Source organism: Mandrillus leucophaeus, unplaced genomic scaffold (assembly GCF_000951045.1).
Source record: "Mandrillus leucophaeus isolate KB7577 unplaced genomic scaffold, Mleu.le_1.0 Scaffold176, whole genome shotgun sequence".
Taxonomy (NCBI): domain Eukaryota; kingdom Metazoa; phylum Chordata; class Mammalia; order Primates; family Cercopithecidae; genus Mandrillus; species Mandrillus leucophaeus.
In genome coordinates this window covers 1481620-1498172 of record NW_012101765.1, presented here as the reverse complement: position 1 = coordinate 1498172, position 16553 = coordinate 1481620, and positions in this window count along the sequence as shown.

The window sequence follows — 16553 nt, the reverse complement described above, 5'->3', positions numbered from 1 at the left end:
TGATGGACATTTGGGTTGATTCCAAGTCTTTGCTATTGTGAATAGTGCTGCAATAAACATACGTGTGCATGTGTCTTTATAGCAGCATTATTTAGCCATCCCATTACTGGATATATACCCAAAGGATTATAAATTATGCTGCTATAATTCCCTATGGCTCTTTAGTGGAAGAGTCTCTTCTGGGATTCCCTAAGCAGACCTCTAACTCTGACCTTTCACATCCCTTTCCTAGCACACACAGAACATTGTTGTTGTTCCTCCTATCAAATGTCCCAACAAGGTCTTTAGTAAGCTCAGACATTTATAAAAGAGAACAGATACCTTTGATTTCATTCATCTTTTTCTTATTTCCTCTGCTACATTTCTTAAGGAGAGAAATGAAAAATGTCTGCTTACCTGCTTGTGTCTCTTTTTTTCATCAGGTCTTTGATACAATAATCACAACACATCAATAGGGTTTGAAAGCAAGAGCTACAAGATACAGAAACAAGAGAACGTTTGACTTGACAGTTATTCAAATAACCAATGAATTTTGAACTATTAGGTTTGACTATCCTTACTAATTAAACCTGACTAAATTAAACCATATAATTTTTGGAGTCCCTTTGAAACGATTTCTTCTTAATTCCAACAAATAAATAAATAAATAAACCTAAACAAAGAGTGACTATAATTTATAGCTGGAAGGGATTGTAGAGATTAGATTAAATTCTCAAAGTTGGAGTGTGTATCTTCTACCTCCTCCTTTATTTTTTTTTCTCCTAACTCTCATTGCCTTTTAATTACAAAGTCTACTCTTTATTTTGAGAAAATCAAATTATTTTCAAATATTTATTTGTTATTCCTCTGATGTTTTTGTTGAGCACCCCCAATTTTTCTTTTATTAATAGTATGTCAAGAACTTAGAAATGCTACCAATTTTTTATATTGATTTTGTATCCTGAAACTTTTCTGAAGTTATTTATCAGTTCTAGGAGCCTTTGAGGAGAGACTATAGGGTTTTCTAGGTATAGAATCAGATAGTTGGCAAATGGAGATACTTTGACTTCTTGTTTTCATACTTGGATGTCTATTATTTTTTTTCTTTTGCCTGATTTCTTTGCTTGGGACTTCAAGTACTGTATTAAATAGGAATGCTGAGAGGGCATCCTTGTTTTATACTGGTTCTCATGGGAAATGCTTTCTGCTTTTGCCCATTCAGTATGATGTTGCCAATGGGCTTGTCATAAATGGCTCTTGCTATTTTGAGGAATGCATAGTTTGTTGAGGTTTATTCTTTTTTCTTCGGAGGAGTCTCGCTCTGTCGCCCAGGCTGGAGTGCAATGTTCCAATCTCGGCTCACTGCGATCTCCGCCTCCTGGGTTCAAGCGATTCTCCTACCTCAGTCTCCTGAGAAGCTGGGATTACAGGTGTCCACCACCATGCCTGGCTAATTTTTGTATTTTTAGTAGAGACAAGTTTTCACCACGTTGGCCAGGCTGGTCTCGAAATCTTGACCTCAGGTGATCCATCCCCTTCAGCCTCCCAAAGTGCTGGGATTACAGATGTGAGCCACACCCAACCAAATTTTATTTTTCATACATATATATATATACACACACACACACACACACACACACATATACTTAAGCAGAGAAATGAAAAATGTCTGCTTACCTGCTTGTGTAATAAAATACATATATTTTATTGTTCCCCTGTCAGGTCTGGATATCAGAATGATGCTGGTCTCACAGAATGAGTTAGGAAGGAGTCCCTCCTCCTTGATTTTTGGAATCGTTTCAGTAGAATTGGTATTAGTTCTTCTATATCTGGTTGAATTTGCCTGTAAATCCATCTGCTCCAGGGATTTTTCTGGTTGGTAGGTTTTTTTAACTGCTTATTCAGTTTCAGAACTGACTATTTTTCTGTTCAATATTTCAATTTATTCCTGGTTCAATCTTAGGAGGTTGTATGTTTCAGGAATTTTTTCATTTCTTCTAGGTTTGCTAGTTTGTGTTCACAGAAGAGTTAATAAAAGTCTCTGAGAGTTTTTGTATTTCTGTGAGATTGGTAGTAATAAACCATTTGCCATTTCTAATTGTGTTTATTTAGATCTTCTCTCTTTTTATATTTGTTAATCTAGCTAGTGGTCTCTCAATCTTGTTAATTCTTTTGAAGAACCATTTCTATATACCAATAACATCCAAGCTGAGAGTCAAATCAAGAATTCAACCCCATTCACAATAGCCACAAAAAAAAAAAAAAAAAAAAAAAAAAAATACCTAAGAACACAGCTATCCGGGAAGGTAAAAGATCTCTACAATGAGAATTTCAAAACACTGCTGAAAGAAATCAGAGATGACACAGATAAATGGAAAAATATTGCGTACTCATGAATAGGAACCATCGATATTATTAAACTGGCTATACTGCCCAAAGCAATTTATGAATTCATTGTTATCCCTATCAAACTGTCAACATCATTTTTCATAGGATTAGAAAAAAGTATTCTAAAATTCACATGGAGCCAAAAAAAAAGACGGAATAGCCAAGGCAATCCTAAGCAAAAAGAACAAAACCTAAGATACCACGCTACCAGACTTCAGACCATATTACAAAGCTACAGTAACCAAAACAGCATACTGGTACGACCACTAAAACAGCATACTGGAACAAAAGCAGACACATAGACTAATAAGTAAGAGAACGTAGAAATAAATCTGCACTCCTACAATCATCTGATTTTTGACAAAGCCAGTAATAACAAGCAATGAGGAAAAGGACTCAATATCCAATAAATAGTGCTGGAGTAACTGGTTAATTATATACATTAGAATGCAACTGGACCCCTTTCTTTCACCAAAAAATAACTCAAAATATATTAAAGACTTAAATGTAAGACATAAAATTATAAAAAATCCTACAAGAAAACTTAGCCATTCTGGACATAGGCCTTAGCAAGGATTTCATGACAAAGTCTCCTAAATTCTGGACATAGGTCTTAGCAAATATTTCATGTCGAAGTCTCCTAAGGCAATAGCAACAAAAACAAAATAGGCAAAAGGGACTTAATTAAACTAAAGCACTTCTGCACAGAAAAATAGATATCAACAGACTAAGCAAACAACCTACAGAATGGAAAAAAAATATTTGTAAACTATGTATCTGACAAAGGCCTACTATCCAGAATGTATAACAAACTTAAATTCACAAGCAAAAAGGAAACAACACCATTTGAAAATGGGGATAGCATAGACACTTCTCTAAATAAGACATACACATTGCCAACAAGCATATAAAAAGGCACAACATCATTAATCATTAGAGAAGTTCAAGTCAAAACCACGGTGAGATATCATCTCACACCAATCAGAATGTCTATTATAAAATGTTAAAAAATAGCAGGTGCTGGTGAGGTTGTGGAGAAAAAGGAACACTTATACAGTGTTGGGGGGAGTGTAAATTAGTTCAGTCGTTGTGGAAGATGGTGTGGTGATTCCTCAAAGAAGTAAAGACAGAAAAAACATTTGACTCAATAATCCCAACCCTGGGTATATACCCAAAAGAATATAAAGTATTCTATTATAAAAACACATGCACACATATGTTCACTGCAGCACTATTCACAATTACAAAGGCATAGAATCAACCTAAATACCCATCAAGGATAGACTGGATAAAGAAAATACAAACAATGGAATATTATGGAGCCATAAAAGAGGATAAGATCATGTCCTTTGCAGGGACATGGATGGAGCTGGGGATCATTATCCTTAGTAAACTAACACAGGAACAGAAAAACCAAATATCACATGTTCTCACTTATAAGTGGGAGCTAAGTGATGAGAACACATGGACACATAGAGGGGAATAACACACAATGGGGCCTTTCAGAGTGTGAAGGGTAGAAGGAGGTAGATAATCAGGAAAAGTAACTAATGGGTACTAGGCTTAACACTTGGGTAATAAAATAATCTGTACAATAAACCACCATGGCACAATGGACACAATTTACCTGTGTACCAAACCTGAACTTGAATTTATCTATTGAATTAATCAACAGGCTGGCATTAAGAGCAACTTTTCCCCTGTTAAGAAATTCAGATTCTGGGTGGGAAATATTTTCCACCGTGATCTCTATTTTACAGCTACAAGAGAGTATCGTTTCCCACATCATCCTGTATGAAAGATAAGTTGGCACTCCTTGTATTGAGAAAAAACATCTGGAAATCATTGTGAGACTATTAGTTAATCATTTGAAGATCGCTGGTAAGGAAAATGGAGAATGCTTTCTACTACCAAACTTAGCATACTATCCAAACCTATGGGAGCAATGAATGAAATTCTCAATAATGAGAAACAGGTTGTATTATTACTATAGGGTTATATAGGTATTCAATTGAGCATGCTTATAAATAAGGAAGCAGGTTTTCTTTTCTTCTTCTCCCTTTCTCTCTTTCTCTCGGCTCTGCTTTTGTTTCAAGGACAACTTGGCAAAAACTAAATATAAACATGCACAATTATAGATAAGAAAATTTGTATGCTACAATACCTTTGTTCAAATTGTACAATGTTCAGTCAATATTGTAATGCTAAGGTTGAATTCAGTTATCAGAATAGCAACACTACAAATTCAATTGGTAGTGGTAAGCATAAATGTAATAAAATATGTCTGACAATTTTCTACTATGAATTATATAGGATAACAGAATATGTTTCTTCATACTATTTTTCTATTAAATCTATTGATTTCAGCCATGTTTACAGTTAATGAGACACTGCCAGAAATAATATGATTGTTGAGGTTTTGTAGTTTTGCCAGTGGCTCAAAATTATAACCATCAATGTTTTGATAATGACTGTTTTAATTATTTTACATTGGATGTTGTGTTAAACTTCAAAACTTACTATCAGAGTTGCAATTATATAATCTAAGTAGGTCATAGCAAAATTAACAATCATGCACATAATGTAATGATTTGTCTCATAAATATAAGTATGTCAGTCATTCTATAATTGAAGGCTTCTAGATTCATTAGAATTATTTCTACATAAATCCTAAGACGTACAAGTAATGTAAGCAAATGTAATAAGTGGGAAAATGTTTCACTTAACAAGATTGGAAAACAAAGCTTTTGATTTATAGGTGGTTTATTTAGTAAAACAATAATAATAATCCTCAACACCTAAATCTTCTGACATTGTGAACATTTTGAAGTATTTACTCAGAACTAAAATTTACTTTATTCCATACATTTTAAGCTAGAATTAGTTTATCATAATTTTTTTTCTAGGGGAGTGCGTTTTTTAACATACAGAACACGCTCATACGTATTTCTGATATGCCTAAAACTTATATTACCACTAGAAAACGGCAAATGCATCAGGTTTAAAAATAAGCCAAGTACTTATTAAACTGACCTATAAAGAGTAGAATGTTTAGCATAGTAATTATCTTTATGATCTTCAACTATTTAGGGGCCAAGCAATTGTACAAAAGCTACTTTATTGTAACTATCATATTTACTTAATGTTACTAGAAGTATATTCAGTGAGAAGTAAATCAAAATAATTGCTTTGGGAGATATAAGGCATTTTTGCTAAACAATGATTTAGAGAAGCAACCAATGAGAGATAAAGCTTCTTCTGCCTACTGTTGTTCTAACCAACTGAAGACCCATATAGATGCTATATATATATATTTATATACATACACACTGTATACACACAAACACATACATATATATAGATACACACTTATGTGTATGACACACTTATGTGTATACACACTTATGTGTATATATGTATATGTTTGTGTATGTACACTCTCATACACACAAACGTATCTCTCATCTTTACCGGTGCAGATCAAATTAAAAAGTGTTTATCTTCCACCATTCAATTATCAGGTTTTATTTTTAGTTGTGCTCTTTTTTACATTTAATCTGTTTTTGACCTAAGTTTATCTTCTTCAAATATTATGAGGATAAGCAAACGAATTTTACTGTACTCCGGGCTTGCTATCCTCTTAGGAACTGCCCTGAATGTCATACCTCTTGGATGCTCGAGTGTTACGACTTAGCCAGAGTTTTTCCTAACCTTCCTTCAAATATGTTAAGACATATCAAAATGGTGGAACTTTTCACTCCGGAAGTGTGCAATTTTGTTATTATATAATTAGTTCATTGTCTGACTTCTAGGAGCTCAATTCCTCCCTGCTTCTTCTGGCTATGTCTCTGAATACCAATGACATGATCCCTCCTAGGTACATTATTTCAACCATCCAAATGACAAGGTCTTTGGGACCTGAATCTTGAGCTCCTGTCTTTTATTTCTAATAATCTTTAAAATTTACTTAGTAGGATGTTATGGACACTTTAAACTCACCTCTTCCTTATCTAGCCATGTCCCTTCTCCTTCCAGTTCTGATCTTCCTGTTATTATTTCTTTTTTTTTGCTCTGCCTCCCGGGTTCAAGAGATTCTCCTGCCTCAGTCTCCCAAGTAGCTGGGATTACAGGCTCCCGCCAGCATGCCTGGCTAATTTTTTGTATTTTTTAGTAAAGATGAGGTTTCACCGTGTTAGCCAGGATGGTCTCGATCTCCTGACCTCGTGATCTGCCTGCCTCGGCCTCCCAGATTGCTGGGATTACAGGTGTAAGCCACCGAGCCTGAATGTTCTGGGCCATCAATTAGAAATTCAAATATGTGATTTTTAAATTTTCCTATAATAAATTATCTGTCAGTATGAACACTCAGCCCCCACTTTAGCCTAATGACTGTTTAAACTCTAGCAAACTCAGACACATTTGGATGTAAACATGGTCAATCAAGTAGTTAAACTCTATGAATGCTGTATATATATTTCTGAAAAAAAATGTAGCAAGAACAAAATCACACACTGTGTACTGACTTTCACTTTCAATGAAAAATCAAATAAAATTTTCTTTGAAATCCATAAATTCAAATAGGGTTAAGTTTTATTTTTTATAAGGAAGGTGAAAACTCTTCTAATAGTTAGACATAGTAAATATGTATAGCCATAAGCACGTATGTTAAAAGGTTTGTGATTTTATATTTATTAAGTAAATTTGTAACCAGTATATAAAGTTCCATCTTGTGCTTGAGGAAAAATATTTTCTTTAGCAAGCAGCAAAATGATATGGTTTGACTCTGCATCTCCACCCAAATATCACCTCAAATTGTAACCCCTATAATCCTCATTTTTCAAGGGAGGAACATGGTGGGAGAGGATTGGCTAATGGATGTGGTTTCCCCCATGCCGTTCTTGAGATAGTGAGTTCTCATGAGATCTGATTTTTTTTTTTAAAGTTTGTGAGTTCTTGCTTCACACATGCTCTCTCTTGCCTGCCACTAGGTAAGGCATGCCAGCCTCCTCTACTGCTACGATTGTAAGTTTCCTGAGGCCTCCCCAGTCATGCAGAACTATGAGTCTTTAAACCTTTTTCTTTATAAATTAGCCAGTCTCTGGCAGTTCTATAGAGCAGTGTGAAAACAGAGACTATTACACCAAGCAAAAAGCATTTCTGTAAGTGTTTTAATGGTAAATAAATTTAATATTTTGTCAAGCTGCAGGAACCTTGTATTTGGAGAATGATTAGTTCCAGCTGGCGTGGTCAGTAAAATTTCACTGAAAATGCAGTATTTAAGCTGGTCTTTGGAATTTAAATGGAAATGGGACAAATCTGTATGGGGAAAAGGCATTTTCTATATTTAAGGATGCAAAAAGATGACTAAAACCATCAGTTGGAAGAGTAAACGGAAAAGCTAAACAAGTTGGTGAAGAGTTTAAAAAATTGTGTCAAAGGCGAAAGAAAAGAGAGCTCCAAGTATAGATTCATTAACTTGCTACTGAGAAAACTTCTACTCATGACTGCCTCCTGTCCTCCACTCTTCCAGCTACTGCCTGAACATACCAGAATTCCTACTTCTCTAAACCTTTGTCAGTTTAATGTGACCCACTGAAATTCTTTTCTTCCTTCTTTGTCTTTCAATACCTGCTATATATGCTAAAGTCACGGATTACTTCATCATTAAGTAAACACTTGTGGCCGTCACTGTGCTGGGCAAGGGCACAATACGTTAAAAAGAGTTAAATGCTATGCAGAGTCCTTGTAATTTGATATGTACTCAAAGGCATATAAGGATGATGATGAGAAAAATCTGTTCTCAAGGAACTTGTCTCATAGAAAACAGTAAGTGAAAACACAAAACCTACGTAAGTCAGTGTTGTTACTATCTCTAAATACTTCATCTTCTGTACTTCTTCATATCCACATGCAGATGGGAAGCTTGCTGTATTCATATCCCTTTATACCACTGATTCTGTCAGCAGTAGAACTGGTTAAGTCTTTGATTTATCCTTTTCTATCAGGCAAACTATATGCTTAATTTTTCTATCCCATGTAAATTTTTTAAAATGCTGTATACATAAAAGATATTCAGTAATATGTTGGTTAAAAAACCTGAGAAGGCACTCAGTAGTTTCAAATAATGTTGAAAAGTATGAAAACCAAGAATATAGACGTGACATTACATCAAGGTTCAGAGACAATATCAAGGTGCTCTACAATCCCATTTTAATCTACAACTACAATTAAAAGCATTAATTTGTGTGTCCATTATCAATTTCAATACAATGGCAGGCACCTTGTATCTGATTAAGAAAACTAAAGACAAAATTAAATCCGTTCTGTTATGATCTGATTCTTCATTCCCAAAATTAACTACACAATACAAAATGCAGTAATTTCATATCACTTATAGAGAAATGGAGTTAAGGACACAAGAGTTAAAATTTGTCAATGATACATTAAAACAAAAAAATGGAAAGAAATGCAAAACCACATGAATGTAATAAAAGCTATACTACACTTTTAAAACTATTAAATACTCCAGAAATACATAAAATGTAAAAAATATATACATAAATACATATATAATGTGTAAATAGTTAAGAAATGCATGATATATAGCATATACTGCAATAAATACAGCATTTGATCTTGAAAAAGACCTGAAGTTTGCTTGTGGAAGTGGGCTTTAGAAGGGTTTTAGCAGCTTAAGAGTTATTGTGAGGTGGTGGAAGGAAAGTTATCTGAAATTGGATAGAAGGTTGTAACATCATATGTAGATGAGTATGCTCATGACACACATGGCAGACGGAGACACCTGCAGATTTTTGAGATGTGTGTGTGTGCTTTGCATACTATGTGGCTAGATTTAGCTAGATGCAATTTTTTGCATGCTTTTAGCATTTACTATGAACAAAATCATGCATAAGAAAACACAAAATCTGTATTTTGCTCAAAGAGTTCCTTAATATACAATCTTATTGGAAAGCATGTCCATTTCAAAATGAGTATTTTGGTAGAATTCACTAAAGGCAGTGAGAAAATATTGTGACTTTTGCAGTGGAAAGAAGAAATGAAAAAGAGGTGTTGGAAAGGTGTCAAGAGAATAAGAAAATCTTTAGAACCAGATGTGATTAAAAGGATGTGATTAATAAAGTCTCAAAATAACCTATCTAGAGGAATTTGTGTTCTGTCAAAAATTAAAACTTAAATTACAGAAACCAAACTCTAGTGACTGTAAAAGACAGAGAAGAATATGTATGGAGGCTACAACAAGGTTCTTTCCACATGCCTTAAAATTCCGTTTCAATCTAGTACCCTGCTGTAACTACAATTAAAACTATTTATACAACAGGAAAATGCTTGTATTAAAAATATTAAAATGTTTAAGTTTCTTTAAGTGAAATTCAAGTTTGTAAATTAAATTCACGTTTTTTTCCAATTTTTAAAATTTCTATGGGAATATTTGTTTTTTACTTTCTCACTCTGTGTCAGAAGTGCTAAATACTGATAAATTTAGAATATCTTATTTATCAGGTAAATCTTACTTCAGTTTTCTTCTGATTCTGCTCCTGGATCCGTTTGAGCAGGAATATAATGTGTTATCCTTCCCACATTTAAGGCTCTGTTCATTTCTACTTTAATAAGGTTAAAACACTTCATCTACATGGATAAAATGTAGATAGAATTACAGGCATTGTTTTCTGGAAGAATCAGGAATCACTGAATCTTCTGGAATAAAAGTTTCCTTTTTACCAAGGCCAATGCAAGAACATTTATTTTTAGTTTCCCATAGGAACTTATTTATCTGGTAGTCTGTAGCACAGAAAACAGAAACAGAGTGAGATTGGCAAACAGTATTTGACAAACTTGACTGAGTCAGTTTCTCAAGAACATATTCTAAGTTTTAAGGAAGATAGGGAAAGACTCAGATATCTATCGTAAGTTAAGTTAACGGAGTCATTTATTCTTCCTGCTAAAATACCTTCTTTAATAATGTCAATTAAACCACCAAAGCTTAGGACCCTCACGGAGCCCATTGCACCCTCTGCCACCTCCACTGGAACAGGCGCTGGTATCCATGGCTGAGAAACCCATGGACAGTTCACATTAGAGGACTCTGTGCAGACAACCCCAGTACCAGCCCGAAGACTCACTGCGTGGCTACATCTAGACGGGAGACAACAATCACTGCAGTTTGGCTCGCAGGATGCCACATCCATAGAAAAACGGGGAGAGGACTACATCAAGGGAACATCTCATGGAGCAAAAGAATCTGAACCTCGCCTTCAGCCCTAGACCTTCTCTCTGACAGAGCCCAAATGAGAAAGAACCAGAAAACCAGCCCTGGTAATATGAGAAAACAAGGTTCTTCAGCAACCCCAAAATCACACTAGTTCACCAGCAGTTGATCCAAACTAAGAAGAAATCCTTGATTTACCTTGATTTACCTGAAAAAGAATTCAGGAGGTTAATTGTTAAGCTAATCAGGGAGGAACCAGAGAAAGGTGAAGCCCAGTGTAAGGAAATCTAAAACATGATGCAATAAGTAAAGTGAGAAATATTTGTGGATATAGATAGCTTAATGAAAAAATGATCAAAACTTCAGAAAACTTTGAACACACTTTTAGAAATGTGAAATGCTCTGGAAAGTCTCAGCAATGGAATTGAACAAGTAGAACAAAGAAATTCAGAGTTCGAAAACAAGGTCTTCAAGTTAACCCAATCCAACAAAGACAAATACAAAAGAATAAGAAAATATGAACAAAGCCTCCAAGACATCTGGGATTATGTTAAACAACCAAACCTAAGAATAATTGGTGTTCCTGAGGAAGAAGAGAATTCTAAAAGCCTGGAAAACATATTTGGGGAAATAATCAAGGAAAACTTCCCTGGCCTTGCTAAAGACCTAGACATCCAAATACAAGAAGCACAAAGGATACTTGGGAAATACATGGCAAAAAGATCTTCACCTAGGAACATTGTCAGCATGTTATCCAAAGTCAAGATGAAGGAAAGAATCTTAAGAGCTGTGGGGCAGAAGCACCAGGTAACTTATAAAGGAAAACTTATCAGATTAACAGCAGATTTCTCAGCAGAAATCCTATAGTCTAGAAGGGCTTGGGTACCTATCAGCCTCCTCAAACAAAAAAATTATCAGCCACAAACTTTGTATCAGTGAAACTAAGCATCATATATGAAGGAAAGATACAGTCATTTTCAGACAAACAAATGCTAAGAGAATTCGCCATTGGCAAGCCACCACTACAAGAACTGCTAAAAGGAACTCTAAATCTTGAAACAAATCCTGGAAACACATCCAAACAGAAACTCTTCAAAGCATAAATCACACAGGATCTATAAAACAAAAATGGAAGTTAAAAAAGCAAAAACAAAAAACAAAAGTACACGGGCAACAAAGAGCAGGATGAAAGCAATGGTACTTGACATTTCAATACTAACATTGAATGTAAATAGCACAAAAGCTCCACTTAAAAGTTACAGAACCCTAGAACAGATAAGAACTCACCAGTCAACTCTCTGCTGCCCTCAGGAGACTCACCTAACACATAAGGACTCATAAACTTAAAGGCGTGGAAAAAGGCATTTCATGCAAATGGTACCAAAAGCAAACAGGGGTAGCTACTCTTATATGAGACAAAACAAACTTTAAAGCAACAGTGGTTAAAAGAGACAAAGAGGGACTGGATATAATGGTAAAAGACTTTGTCCAACAGGAAAATATCACAATCCTAAACATATATGCACCTAACACTGGAGCGCCCAAATTTATAAAACAATTACTAATAGACCTAAGGAATGAGATAGACAGCAATACAGTAATAGTGGGGGACTTCAATACTCCACTGACAGCATTAGACAGGTCATCAAGAAAGAAAGTCAACAAAGATACAATGGATTTAAACTATACCTTGAAACAAATGGACTTAACAAATATATACAGAACATTTCATCCAACAATCACAGAATACACATTATAATCAAGAGTGCATGGAACTTTCTCCAAGATAGACCATATGATAGACCATAAAATGAGCTTCAATAAATTTAAGAAAACTGAAATTATATCAAGCACTCTCTCAAACCACAGAGGAATAAAACTGGAAGTCAACTCCAAAAGGAACCTTCAAAACCATGCAAATACATGGTAATTAAATAACCTGCTCCTGAATGAGCATTGGATCAAAAATGAAATTGAGATGGAAATTTAAAAATTCTTCAAACTGAATAACAATAATGACACAGCCTATCAAAACTGCTGGGATACAGCAAAGGCAGTGTTAAGAAAAAAGTTCATAGCCCTAAACGCTTACATCAAAAAGTCTAAAGGAGCACAAACAGACAATCTAAGGTCACACTTCAAGGAACTAGAGAAACAAGAACAAACTAAACCCAAACCCAGCAGAAGAAAGGAAATAGCCAAGACCAAAGCAGAACGAAATGAAATTGAAACAAAAAATCACAAAAGCTACATGAAACAAAAAGCTTTTTCTTTGAAAAGATAAATAAAATTGATAGATCATTAGCAAGGTTAACCAAGAAAAGAAGAGAGAAAATCCATATAACCTCACTAAGAAATGAAACAGGAGATATTACAACTGACATCACTGAAATACAAAACATCATTCAACACTACTATAAACACCTTTATGCAAAACTAGAAAACCTAGAAGAGATGGATAAATTCCTGGAAAAATACAACCCTCCTAGTTTAAATCAGGAAGAATTAGATACCCCGAACAGACTAATAACAAGCAGTGAGATTGAAATGCTAATTAAAAAATTACCAACAAAAACAAAGTCCAGGACCAGATGGATTCACAGCAGAATTCTATCAGACATTAGAAGAAGAATTGGTACCAATCCTTTTGACACTATTCCACAAGATAGAGAAAGAAGGAGCCCTCCCTCATTCATTCTATGAAGCCAGCATCACCCTAATACCAAAATGAGGAAGGACATAACCAAAAAAAAAAAAAAAAAAAAAACTACAGACCAATAACCTTGAGGAACACAGATGCTAAAATCCTTAACAAAATACTAGCTAACCAAATCCAGCAACATATCAAAAAGATAATCCACCATAATCAGGTGGGTTTTATACCAGGGATGAAGGGATTGTTTGACATACACAAGTCAATGAATGTGATACACCACATAAACAGAATTAAAAAAACACACACACACGGTCATCTCAATAGATGCAGAAAAGGCATTTGACAAAATCCAGCATCACTTTATGATTAAAACTCTAAGCAATATTGGCATACAAGAGACATACCTTAATGTAATAAAAACCATCTATGACAAACCTACAGCCAACATAATACTGAATGAGGAAAAGTTGAAAGCATTTCCTCTGAGAACTGGAACAAGACAAGGATACTCACTCTCACCACTCCTCTTGAACATAGAACTGGAAATCCTAGCCAGAGCATTCAGACAAGAGAATGAAATGAAGGGCATCCAAATTGGTAAAGAGGAAGTCAAACTGTCACTGTTTGCTGATAATATGATCATTTACCTTGAAAACCCTAAGACTCCTCTAGAAAGATCCTAGAACTGATAAAAGAATTCAGCAAAGTTTCCAGATACAATATTTATGTACACAGATCAGTAGCTCTTCTATACACTAACAGCAACCAAGTAGAGAATCAAATCAAGAACTCAACCCCTTTTACAATAGCTGCACAAAAAAATAAAATACTTAGAAATATACCTAATAAGGGAGTCAAAAGATCTCTACAAGGAAAACAAAACACTGCTGAAAGAAATCATAGACGACACAAACAAATGGAAACATCCCATGCTCATGGATGGGTAGAATCGATATTGTGAAAATGACCATAGCACCAAAAGCAATCTACAAATTCAATGCAATCCCCATCAGAAAACCACCATCATTCTTCACAGAATTAGAAAAAGCAATTCTAAAATCTATATGGAACCAAAAAAGAGCCTGCATAGCCAAAAGAAGACTAAGCAAAAACAACAAATCTGGAGGCATCACACTACCTGATTTCAAACTATACTATAAGACCATAGTCACCAAAACAGCATGGTACTTGTATAAAAATAGGCACATAGACCAGTGGAACAGAGTAGAGAACCCAGAAGTGAACTCAAAATTTACAGCTAAATAATCTCTTCGACAAAGCAAACAGAAACATAAGGTGGAGAAAGTACATCCTTTACAACAGATGGTGCTGGGATAATTGGCTAGTCACATCTAGGAGAATGAAACTGGATCCTCCTCTCTCACCTTATACAAAAATCAACTCAAGATGGATTAAGGCATTAAACCTAAGACCTGAAACTGTAAGAATTCTAGACGATAACATTGGATAAACCCTTCTAAACATTGGCTTAGGAAAGGGTTTCATGACCAAGAGCCCAAAAGCAAATGCAATAAAAACAAAGATAAATATCTGAGACCTAATTAAACTAAAAAGCTTTTGCACAGTAAAAGGAACAGTAAGCAGAGTAAACAGACAACCCATAGAATGGGAGAATATCTTCACAATCTATACATCTGACAAAGGATAAATATCTATAATCTACAAAGAACTTGAACAAATCAGCAAAATAATAATAATAATAATCCCATCAGAAAATGAGCTAAGGACAAGAATAGACAATTCTCAAAAGAAGATATACAAATGGCCAAAAATCATATGAAAAGATGCTCAACGTCAGGGAAATGCAAGCCAAAGCCACAGTGCGATACTACCTTATTCCTGCAAGATTGGTCATAATCAAAAAAATCAAAAAACAGTACATGTCAGTGAGGATGCAGTGAACAGCGAACACTTCTACACTGCTAGTGGGAATGTAAACTAGTACAGCCACGATGGAAAACCGTGTGGAGACTCATTAAAAAACTAAAAGTAGAACTACCATTTGATCCAGCAATCCCACTATTAGGTACCTACCCAGAGGAAAAGAAGTCATTATTCGAAAAAGACACTTGCACATGAACATTTATAGCAGCATGATTCACAATTGCAAAATCATGGGACAAACACAAATGCCCATCAATCAGCGAGTGGATAAAGAAACTGCATATATATACACACACACATATATACACACATACACTTATATAATATATATACATATATATGTATGTGTATATTTGTGTATATGTACACATATATATGACAGAATATATAGATGATAAAAAATATATATATGACGGATATATATATGATGGAATACTACACAGCCATAAAAAGAATGAATTAGCATCATTTGCAGTGACCTAGATGAGATTGGAGACTATTATTCTAAGTGATGTAACCCAGGAATGGAAAACCAAACATCGTATGTTCTCATTGATATGTGAGAGCTAAGCTACGAGGACGCAAAAGGATAAGAATGATACAATAGACTCTGGGGAGTTGGGGGAAAGAGTAGGAGGGGGGCGAGAGATAAAAAACTACAAATATGGTGCAGTATATACTGCTCTGGTAACGGGTGCACTAAAATTTCAAAAATCACCACTAAATAGCTTTCTAATGTAACCAAATACCACCTATACCCCAATAACTTATGGAAAAAATAAAGCACCTAAAATACATTCAAAAATAATAATAATTATAAATGTGACTTACAGCCGCACCTTACATATTCTGAGAGCAAAGCAGTATTTTTTATGCAGGGAAATTATGAAAACTGGCAGGTTTAATTGAAACAAATGAAGAACAATACAAGGATCAAATCAATTTTAATTTCTTATAATAAGAAACTCACAAACATGCATATGAATCTTCAAATCCCACACAAAACCCAGCATGACATATCCAGTGTGCTTAAACTCCAGCACTGTGTTCTTAGTGCCTCTGATAATCAGCTGGGGAAATTGTCTGACCTGGTCTGGTTTTGCATACGAGATTTTTCCAGGAAAGCCAGTGAAATTCACCTCTAGTTCAGTTTTTAATGCTGCACTAAGGGACCTTCATTCATTTACTCATGAAAGCTATGGATCTTGTTTTTTTATAGCAATAATCAGGCATTTGTTCACTGTTCTAATTTCTTTTTTATTTGAATCTTTCAAGTGCAAGCATTAATTTTCTGATAGACATATATGTCAGAATTTATATATATATAGTATATATAAATTATAAGCCCTATCACTAGAGAATACAAAATGAGACCACAGAACCCATAACTATTATGTT